The following is an 11,724-nucleotide window of genomic DNA, read 5'->3' as shown; positions in this document are numbered from 1 at the left end:
CCGTCTCTACTGAAAATACAAAAATTATAAAAATATAAAAATTAGCCAGGCACCTGTAGTCGCAGCTACCCAGGAGACTGAGGCATGAGAATCGCTTGAACCTGGGAGATGGAGGTTGCAGTGAGCCCAGATCACACCACTGCACTCCAGCCTGGGCGACAGAATGAGACCCTGTCTCAAAAAATAAAATAAAACTTTGATATTTGGAGTCATTAATCTACCTGAAGTTAAATTTTGCATATGTGTAGGGTAGGGATCCAATTTTAAGTTTTTCTATACGGATAAGCATTATTTTCAAGCTCTATTGAACACCCTCTACCAAGTTGATCTAACATGTTCCCGGTGTTATTGTGCAATTTGAGTCCTTTAAGAAGAAGATCACAAGAAATTAGATGTGCAAGAGATGGACTGAAGGAAAAGCTTGTAAAAAAATGAAAGGAGGAGGGAAATGGAATAGTCAAGGATGCCCACAGTTCAGGTTGGACACCTGTGAAAAGAGAGAAGGAAGGAAGGAGGGCTGAATGGGAATTGTCTCAGACTTGGTGCAGCTTTGAGAAAGCCCTGGCTAGCCCAGTGGGGAGCCCCAGAGCAAAGACTGCCCCCTGGAGGAGTCCCACAGATTCTAGCTCCAGTACCTCCACAATCTCAGTCACTGGCTGAAAGCAGTTCTGGGAGAGACTGCTCTGGGAGAGTAGTCACCTGAATACTGCCATGGACATGAAGACGCAGCACTTGGAGGTTGTCCACAACTACACTCCTTGCAGCAGGTTCTCTTGGAGGGAGGTCTGAGCAGCACAGCTTCATGGCCACCAGGGATACCAGAGTTTCATATATACTGAGTTTATTATTATTATGGACTCTGTTCTACTCCATTGGCCAACTTGTCTATGCCTGTGCCAATACCAAACTATAGCTTCATAATAAGTTCTCATCCTGGTAGGGTATGTCTCCTTGCTCTTCTTTAGAAGGGTGGTGGCTATTCTTGGTCCCTCACTCACTCTTCCATATACATTCAGGGGTTTTAAGCAGAGGACTAACATCAGATCTGTATAGTAGCAGGATAACTCAAGCATTAGTGTGGGGTATTATAGGAATGAAAGATAGCAGGCTGAAAGAACTTCTGGGAGATTATTTCAACAGTCCAAGTAAGAGAAAAGGAGGTATATATTGAGTGGATTTAGGCAGTATCAGTGAGAAGAGTCTGAAGATTATGGATACAAGAGGACAGGGCAGAAGGATGAGAGAAAGGGGAAGCTGAGATAACTCCCATGTTTGTTTGAGATGGAGTCTCACTCTGTCGCCCAGGCTGGAGTGTAGTGGTGTGATCTCAGCTCACTGCAGCCTCCACCTCCCAGATTCCAGCAATTATCCTGCCTCAGCCTCCCTGGTAGCTGGGATTACAGGCACACGCCACCACACTCAGCTAATTTTTTTATTTTTAGTAGAGATGGGGTTGCACCATATTGGCCAGGCTGGTCTCAAACTCCTGAACTCAAGTGATCCGCCTGCCTCGGCCTCCGAAAGTGCTGGGATTACAGGCATGAGCCACTGTGCCTGGCCAACTCCCATGTTAATGGCCTGGCTGGCTGTCCAGACTGGGGCCTTTTTTTTTTTTTTTTTGAGATGGATTCTTTCTCTGTCACCCAGGCTAGAGTGCAGTGGCATGATCTCGGCTCACTGCAACCTCCACCTCCCAGATTCAAGCAATTCTCCTGCCTCAGCCTCCTGAATAGCTGGGATTACAGGTGTGCGCCACCATGCCCAGCTAATATTTTTCTATTTTTGGTTTCACCATGTTGGTCAGGCTGGTCTTGACCTTCTGACCTCTTGGTCTGCCCACCTCGGCCTCCCAAAGTGCTGGGTTTACAGGCATGAGCCACCGTGCCTGGCCTAGACTGGGGCCTCTTAATGAGTCAGGGAATATGGGAGAAGAAACAGGTTGTAGGGAAAGTTCATTTGGTTTTGTACTTGCTTGTGGGGCATGTATTTTAAGCTGTCCATTGTATAAATAGACATAGCAGTCTGGAGCTCACTCAGACTGGCTTTGGGAGTAATAAATCTGCAGGTGTAGTTTAATTTTAGTATTAGAGAAAGTATTCCCTGGGGAAGGCATGGACGAGGAGTGGACTAAGAATCCTGGAGGTTGCCAACATATAAGAAGTCAGAAGAGGAACTATCTAAAAACTTGATAAGAAACAACAAAAGGGGCCGGGCACGGTGGCTCACGCCTGTAATTGCAGCACTTTGGGAGGCAGGTGGATCACTTGAGGTCAGGAGTTAATGAGACCAGCTTGGCCAATGTGGTGAAACCCCATCTCTACTAAAAATACAAAAATTAGCTGGGCATGGTGGCACATGCCTGTAATCCCAGCTACTTAGGAGGCTCAGGCATAAGAATTCCTTGAACCCAGGAGGTGGAGGTTGCAGTGAGCCAAGATCGTGCCACTGCACTCCAGCCTGGGCAACAGAGCCAGACTCCTCAAAAAAGAAAAAAAGAAACTACCAAGAGGAAAGAGCATCACACCCACCAGGATGACTACTACTGACCCAAAAGGGAAAATAGCAAGTGTCGTCATGGATGTGGAGAAACTGGAATGCTTTGTGCACTGCTGGTGGGAATGTAAAATGGTCTAGCTGCTGTGGAAAACGGTATAACAGTTCCTCAAAAAACTGAAAATATAATTACCATATGATCCAGCAATTCCACCTCTCAAAATATACCCAAAAGATTGACAGCAGGGTCTCAAAGAGACATTTGTACCTCCATTGCTGTCTTCTGAGTGTGTCCTCCCAAAATTCATATGTTAAAACCTAAACCAAGGTGATGGTATTAGAAGGTGGGGACTTTGGGAGGTAATTAAGTCATGGGGGTGGGACCTTCATGAATGGGATTAGTGCTTTTATTAAAAAGACCTCAAAGTCCAGCATAGTGGTTCACGCCTATAATCCTAGCACTTTGGGAGGCTGAGGCGGGAGGATTGTTTGAGCACAGAAGTTTGAGATCAGCCAGAGCAACATAGTGAGATCCCATCTCTACAAAAAATAAAAAATTAGGCTGGGTGTGGTGGCTCACGCCTGTAATCCCAGCACTTTGGGAGGTTGAGGCGGGCAGATCGCCTGAGGTCGGGAGTTTGAGACCAGCAGATGGCCTGAGGTCGGGAGTTTGAGACCAGCCTGACCAAATATGGTGAAACCCCATCTCTATTAAAAATACAAAAATTATCCAGGCATGGTGGCGGGTGCCTGTAATCCCAGTTACTCAAGAGGCTGAGGCCGGAGAATCGCTTGAACCCAGGAGGTGGATGTTGCAGTGAGCTGAGATCCTGCCACTGCACTCCAGCCTGGGCAACAGAGTGAGATTCCGTCCCAAAAAAAAAAAAAAAAAAATTAGCCAGGCATGGTGGTGCATGCCTGTGGTCCCAGCTGCTCAGGAGGTTGAGATGGGAGGATTGCTTGGGCCCAGGAGATCGAGGCTGCAGTAAGCCATGATTGTGTCACTGCACTCAAACCATCTACAAACCAGAAAACAGCTTTCACCAGAACCCAATCATTCTGGTGTTTTAATCTTGAACATCCAGCCTCCAGAACTGTGAGAAATAAATTTCTATTGTTTAGAAGCTATCCAGGCTGGGCACGGTAGCTCATGCCTATAATCCTAGCACTTTGGGAGGTCAATGTAGAAGGATCACTTGAAGCCAAGAATTCGAGAGTAGCCGGAGCAACATAGCAAGACCCACCCCCCCATCTGTACAAAAAGAAAAAAAAATTATCCAGGCATGATGGTGCACACCTGTAGTCCTAGCTGCATAAGAGGCTCACTTGAGCCCAGGAATTTGAGGCTGCGATGACCTATGATGGCTCCACCTCACTCTAGCCTAGGCAACAGAACAAGACTGTTGTCTCTAAAAATAAAAAATAAAAGCATCCGTTTGATCAGAGGGCAAAAAAATAAAAGCTATTGCATTTAGTGTATTTTGTTACAGCAGCCTGAATAGACTAAGACATCTTATGTTCACAGCAGCATTATTCACAATAACTGAAAGGTGGAAGCAATGCAAGCATCCATCAATGGATGAATGGTGGTATATGCCTACAATGGAATAGTATTCAGCCATTAAGGGGAAGGAAATTCTGATGCTTGCTACAACATGGAGGAACTTTGAGGACATTATGCTAAGTGATATAAGCCAGTCACAAAAGGACAAGTATTATATGATTCCACTTGTATGAGGTACCTAGACTAGTCCAGTTCCTAGTAACAGAAAGTAGAATGGTGGTTGCCAGGGGTTGGGGGGAAGAGGACTGGGGAGTTATTACTTAATGAGTATGATACTTCAGTTTGGGAAAATGAAACAAGTTCTGGAGATGGATGGTGGTGATGGTTGCACAGCAATGTGAATGTGCTTAAGCCACTGAACTATACACTTAAAAGGGATTAAAATGGTAAATTTTATGTTGTATGTATTTTACCACTACTTTTTTATTTATTTTTTATTTTATTATTTTTTTTTTTGAGACAGAGTTTCGCTCTGTCACCCAGGCTGGAGTGCAGTAGTGCGATCTCAACTCACTGCAACCTCTGCCTCCCGGGTTCAAGTGATTCTCTTGCCTCAGCCTCCCAAGTAGCTGGGACTACAGGCACGTGCCACCATGCCCGGCTAATTTTTTTGTATTTTTAGTGGAGACAGGGTTTCACTGTGTTAGCCAGGATGGTTTCGATTTTCTGACCTCGTGATCTGCCCGCCTCGGCCTCCCACAGTGCTGGGATTACAGGCGTGAGCCACCGCGCCCAGTACCACTACTTTTTAAATGGCTGGAATGGAGATTTCTTTAAGAAGATTAAATTTAAAGAATACCTAATTTATTTGATCTTACTGAAAGGAAAGCAAACAACTGAGGGATAATTTGGGGATATCTTAATAATAAGTACCTAGAAAACCAAGTGAACAGAAAATAAGAAATTTACTAACTCTCCTTTTTTTTTTTTTTTTTTTGAGATAGAGTCTCGCTTTGTCACCCAGGCTGGAGTGCAGTGGCTTGATCTCGCTCACTGCAAGCTCCGCCTCCTGGGTTCACGCCGTTCTCCTGCCTCAGCCTCCAGAGTAGCTGGGACTACAGGCGCCTGCCGCCACGCCCAGCTAATTTTTGTATTTTTTTTTAGTAGAGACGGGGTTTCATCGTGTTGGGCAGGATAGTCTCGATCTCCTGACCTCGTGATCTGCCCGCCTTGGCCTCCCAAAGTCCTGGGATTACAGGCGTAAGCTACCGTGCCCGGCTGAAATTTACTAACTCTTTAAGATGAAAGTTATATAGGAAAGGAAAAGTGATTATGTTGCATTATTTAGCTCAGCTGTAGATAGCATTTACAGGGTCATAATAACATACACATGAGGCCAGGGCAGGCCGACCATTTGAGGTCAGGAGTTTGAGGCCAGCCTGGCCAACATGGCGAAACCGCGTCTCTACTAAAAATACTAAAATTAGCTGTGCATGGTGGTGGGCGCCTGTAATCCCAGCTACTCGGGAGACTGAAACACAAGAATCGCTTGAACTCGCGAGGTGGAGGTTGCAGTGAACCGAGATCGCGCCATTGCACTCCAGCCTGGGCGACAGAGACTCCATCTCAAAAAAAAGAAAAAAGAAAAATTCTGCAAGTGATTCCCATTACCCTTGGGATAAATTCTCGCATCCCTATAGAGGCTCCCCAGGCCTCACCTACTTCATCAGCCAGAACCATATTCAGCATGCTGAGAGGCAGGAGAATCGCTTGAACCCAGGAGGTGGAGGTTGCAGTGAGCTGAGATCGCACCACTGTACTCCAGCCTGGCGACAGAGCGAGACTCTGTCTCAAAAAAACAAACAAAACAAAAAACAAAAAAAAACTACACACAGTGCCCCACTTATGCTTCTTTGACTTTGCGATGGTGCAAAAGCAATAGCATTCAGGACACGCCTCAACTTACAATGAGGTTATGTGGGATAAACCCAGTCGAAAATATGGAAAGTTGAATTCCTACATAGGATATTTTCAATGTTCAATGGGTTTATCGGGAGGTGGAGCATCCCGATAAACCCATAAGCGGAGGAGCATCTGTACCATAATTTCTGTTTTCCTCACTGGACCCTGACTGATACGCAGATCCATTATATCCACTTTAAAGAGAGAAGTGAGGCTCAAGGAAATTAAGAAGCACACCAAAGGTCACTGCTGCACAGGGCCCTGGCTGACTCTCCAGCCTTTGCCATACTCCATATTACCACTATTAAGCTACATATCAACAGACAATTGTCCTCTATGAGAAGCAGATTGTCACAGGTTATTATGACAATTATTTGAAGCTGATGTCGCCGTGGGAAGGGCTCTGTTCCGCATCCTGAAGGCTGCGGCTGGTGAGCCAGCAGAGGGAGCTCTATCCCTAAGGAGACAGCCTCCAGCCTGCTGGCCCCGCCGGGAATAAGGGCACCTCGACACCTGTCGCGATCAAAAGGTTTGGGTAAGCTCTTCATCCTAGAGAAGGTAGGCTCCTTGAGGGGAAGGGAAAGGAAGCAAGGGAACATGTATTAGGCTCTAGGAACTGTGTTAATTTGATTTTTAAAATGTTAAACGGGAACTGCCTTGTTTGAAGCAGGCTGTCCTCCAGGAGAAGGAATACAGGGCCCCTTCCTGTCCTCCTCCCACCCCACGCCTGATTTCACCCCCAGGTTAAGGGGAGCTTCTCTGAAGTGGGCTACACTGGCCACCGGACAGTTACTGAGTAAAAGGGACCTCGGATAAGGGTGTGGTTCTCCTTCCTGGATCCCCTGATGCCACCTCACAGGAGCACTGAAAGGCAGCTGGCACCCTCGCTGGAGAGCGAGCGTGCTCCTTTTCCCTTCTCCTCCGGAGACCTGCAGCAGCTTTGCCTTGGCTCCAGGGGCTGTCTTGTTCTTGCTCTTGCTCTCTGCATCCATTCTTCCAGATGATGATGGATCCCTGTGAAACTGACTTGTCCCATATCACAGACCAGCATCTGAGACTCAAATCTGAGCATCAGGGAAGTAAACCCTCAACCTTGGAACCTGTACACAGACCTCACAGCTTGATCAACTCAGACACAGAGGGCAGCTGTAGGTCCAGCCCAGCCTATCCACTCTCTCTAGTGGGGTTTGGAGGAACACTCTGCAATCCCTTGGCTGGCCTTCCATTTACCCTCCATTGCCTGCTTTGGAACTAGGTCTAGGTAGATGTGATTGGCCAGAGGTAGAATATGGCCATTTCTTTCTTTCTTTCTTTTTTTTTTTTTTTTTTTTTGACGGAGTTTCACTCTTGTCACCCAGGCTGGAATGCAATGGCACAATCTCGGCTCACTGCAACCTCTGCCTCCCGAGTTCAAGTGATTCTCCTATCTCTGCCTCCCATGTAGCTGGGACTACAGGTGTGCACCACCACACCCAGCTAATTTTTGTATTTTTAATTGAGTTGGGGTTTCACCATGATGGCCAGGCTGGTCTCGAACTTCTGACCTCAAGTGATCTGCCCACCTCAGCTTCCCAAAGTGCTGGGATTACAGGCATGAGCCACTGCGTCTGACTGAATATGGGCCTTTCTGATTCCCCTAAACAAAATGCTATTTCAAAACAAGATGTAATATATTGCTCATTTTATATATATATATTATATAAAATGATATATGATATATATATATATCATATGACATTGTCAAGAATAAATTGAATCCTTAGGAATTCACCACCCAACCTAAGAATGAGTAAGTCACCCACACTTGATATCTATATGTTCCTTCTCTCTCATCTGTTTCGCCTCCAGAGGTTCTGAGTTTGTGCTTCTATTATTTTCTTATTTAAAATATTAATTTATAGCAATTATGTTTATTTATTTTGAGACAGGGTCTTGCTCTGATGCTCAGCTGGAGTGCAGTGGTGCAGTCATGGCTCTCTGCAACCTCCACCTCCTGGGCTCAAGTGATCCTCCCATCTCAGCCCTCCAGTAGCTGGGATTACAGGTGCCTGCCACCACGCCCAGCTAATTTTTGTATTTTTTTCAGAGATGGAGGTCTTGCCATGTTACCCAAGCTGGTCTCAAACTGCCTGCAGTCCTCCTGCCCTTGGCTTCCCAAAGTGCTGGGATTACAGGCATGAGCTATTGTGACCAGACAATTGTATTTATTATTGAATTACATGAGCACTTTTTTTTCTTTTGAGACAGAGTCTCATTCGCTTGCCCAGGCTGGAGTGCAATGGCGTGATCTCGGCTCACTGTAAACTTTGCTTCCTGGGTTCAAGTAATTCTCCTGCCTCAGCCTCCCAAGTAGCTGGGACTATATAGGCAGGCGCTACCACACCCAGCTAATTTTTTTGTATTTTTAGTAGAGATGGGGTTTCACCATGGTCAGGCTGGTCTCAAACTCCTGACCTCAGATGATCTGCCTGCCTCAGACTCTCAAAGTGCTAGGATTACAGGCGTCAGCCACTGCACCCAATCACCTGGCTAATTTTCTGTAGCTAGAGGGAATCTCACTGTGTTGCCCAGAGTGGTTTCAAATTCCTGGCCTCAAGTAATCCTCCCATCTCAGCCTCCCAAAGTGCTGGAATTAGGCATGAGCCACTGCACTTAGCCAAAGGCAAGATTTTAAAAAGAAATGAAACTTTAAAAATGTAAAACAATTGTTTACACAACCATAATGGTTAAACACCAAATTTGATGCAGATATTGAGAAGATGAGTGAACTGGAGGAGAGATCTGAAGAAATCACCCTGCCTGCAACGGGGACAGGAAGGTGGGAAACACAGAAGAGGTCATGGGGCAGGGAGGAGAGAATAAGTTTAATATTCATTAGATTGCAGTCTAGGAGAGGGCAGAGAAAAAGAACAAGAGCCAAACAGCTGAAAAGGAAATATAGCCAAAGAGAAACAGCTGAGAATTTTCCAGAATGTAAAAGAACATGCATCCTTATATGCATCCTTACATTACAGAATGTAAAAGATACGCATCTTTCGATGTCAGGGTATCCATTTGCCAGCACTGAACTAACAAAGCACCACAGACTAGGTGGCTTGAACAACAGAAATTAATCTTCTTACCACTCGGGAGTCTAGAAGTCTCAGGTCAGGGTGTCAGCAGGGTTGGTTTCTTCTGAATCTCTCTCCTTGGCTTGCAGGTGGCTGTCTTCTTCCGGTGTCTTCACGTTGTCTCCCCTCTGTGTATGTTTGTGTCTTAATCTCTTTCTATAAGGACACCAGTGATATTGGATTAGGACTCAGCCTACTGACCTCATTTAATCTAATTACCTCTTTAAAGACCCTATCTCCAAATACAGCCACATTCTGAGGCCATGGGGGTTAGGACTTCAGTAGGTGAATTTGGTGGTGGCAGGGGAACACAATTCACAATTCAGCCCATAACAATAGGAATCACAATACATACTAGGTGAAATAGATAAAAAGAAATTCACACCCAACACAATATAGTAAAGCTGCAGAACACCAAAGACAAAGAGAAGGTCTTCAAAACAATCCGAGAGAAAAGCCACACCCTGCTTAACAATGGAATGGCTCCCCACCCACCAGCTATATTTCTTTCTTTCTTTTTCTTTTTTTGAGATGGAGTTTCGCTCTGTCACCCAGGCTGAAATGGTGCAATATGGGCTTACTGCAACCTCCACCTCCCCAGTTCAAGCAATTCTCCTACCTCAGCCTCCTGAGTAGCTGGGATTACAGGTGCCCACTACCATGCCTGGCTAATTTTTCTTGTATTTTTAGTAGAGACGGGGTTTCACCATGTTGGCCAGGCTGGTCTCAAACTCCTGACCTCAAATGATCCAACTGCCTCAGCCTCCCAAAGTGCTGGGATTACGAGTGTGAGTCACCACACCTAGCCTTTTTTTTTTTTTTTTGAGACAGTGTCCTACTCTGTTCCCCAGGCTGGAGTGCGGTAACATAATCATAGCTCGCTGCAGTCTCAGGCAATCCTCCTACCTCAGCCCCCCGAGTACTGGGATTACAGGCACATGCTACCATGCTTGGCTAATTTTTAAAAATTCTTTGTAGAGACAGGGTTTTGCTATGTTGCTGAGGCTGGTCTTGAACTTCTGAGCTCAAGTGAATCTCCCATCTCAGCGTCCCAAAGTACTGAGATTATAGGTGCAAGCCATTGTGCCTGGTGCCCCCAACCACCTATATTTCAAATACTCACACTGGCATTTATGATTTTTTATTTTTTATTTTATTTATTTATTTAGAGACAGAGTATCGCTCTGTCACCTGGGCTGGAGTGCAGCAGCGCAATCTCGGCTCACTGCAAGCTCCGCCTCCCAGGTTCATGCCATTCTCCTGCCTCAGCCTCCCAGGTAGCTGGGATTACAGGTGCCCGCCACCAAGCCCAGCTAATTTTTTGTATTTTTAGTAGAGATGGGGTTTCACTGTGTTAGCCAGGATGGTCTCGATCTCCTGACTTCATGATCCACCCGCTTCGGCCTCCCAAAGTGCTGGCATTATAGGCATGAGCCACTGCGCCCAGGTGATTTTTTTATTTTTTTGGTACCACAGCCCTACCCCTTTTCCCCTTGTGAAAGACATAAGCTTCTGACTCTATCTAGGTTGATCCAGTACTGTTTCCTGAACACTCCTGAGTGTGTGTGTGCGGTTTTTTTTTTCATGTGTTGGATGCCCTGCATCCTCAAATCCAGCTTCTAAAACGTGTCAAAGCTCAGCCCCAGGTCTGCCTGTCCAAGGGGCTTTGCCCAGGGGTTTGCCTTCTCTGGATTTACATAGCACTTGTTTAGTCCCACACCTGTGATATAGGTGTTCTGTTCACCTGCATCAGAGGGTTGCTGGCAAAAATCACCAGATAGAGCTGGACCTTAAATATTTCTTCTACCATAGGCCAAGCATTAAAAATCCATTTGGGACTGGGCATGGTGGCACATGCCTGTAATCCCAGCTACTTGGGAGGCTGAGGTGGGAGAATCACTTGAACCTGGGAGGTAGAGGTTGTGGTGAGCAGAGATCGTGCCACTGCACTGCCTGGGTGACAGAGGGAGATTCCATCTTAAAAAAAAATCCATTTGGGTTTTAGCATCTCTTTAAAAAGCAGGTATAAACCAGACACAGTGGCTCACGGCTGTCATCCCAGCAGTTTGGGAGGCTGAGGCGGGCAGATCACTTGAGGTCAGGAGTTCCAGACCAGCCCGGTGGTCTTGAGCCTGGCCAACATGATGAAACCCCGCCTCTACTAAGAATACAAAAATCAGCTGGGAGTGGGATTACAGGTGGCGGGTGCCTGTAATCCCAGCTACTCGGGAGGTTGAGGCAGGAGGATTGCTTGAACCTGGGAGGTAGAGGTTGCGGTGAGCTGAGATTGCGGCACTGCACTGCAGACTGGGCCACAGAGCCAGGCTACGTCTCAAAACAAACAAACAAAAACAGATGTGTGTTGCGGGTAGCTAAAGCTGCCAAAGGGGTCGGGTATATTCAGTGTGGGAGATGGGTGTTGGTCTGTATTCCTGGCTGGGGAAAAGAAAAGTGGTATAGACCTTTCCTATACCAGGCGATATACAGAGTTCATAGTTTTGCCAAGGGTTCCAAAGACAGGTGTTGGCAGTGATGACAAGTCATCTCTGCTTCCTCTAACTCTAGTGCTCTTGGTCACCAATGCCTGAGGCTAGGAGTTTTATAATTTAATTCGTCATGTGGGGGTGTTTGGTCTCCCCAGTGAGACAGGTGTCT

This window comes from Symphalangus syndactylus, chromosome 2 (genome assembly GCF_028878055.3).
Source record: "Symphalangus syndactylus isolate Jambi chromosome 2, NHGRI_mSymSyn1-v2.1_pri, whole genome shotgun sequence".
Classification (NCBI taxonomy): domain Eukaryota; kingdom Metazoa; phylum Chordata; class Mammalia; order Primates; family Hylobatidae; genus Symphalangus; species Symphalangus syndactylus.
The sequence above is the reverse complement of the archived record's forward strand: the minus strand, read 5'-3'. Positions refer to the sequence as shown.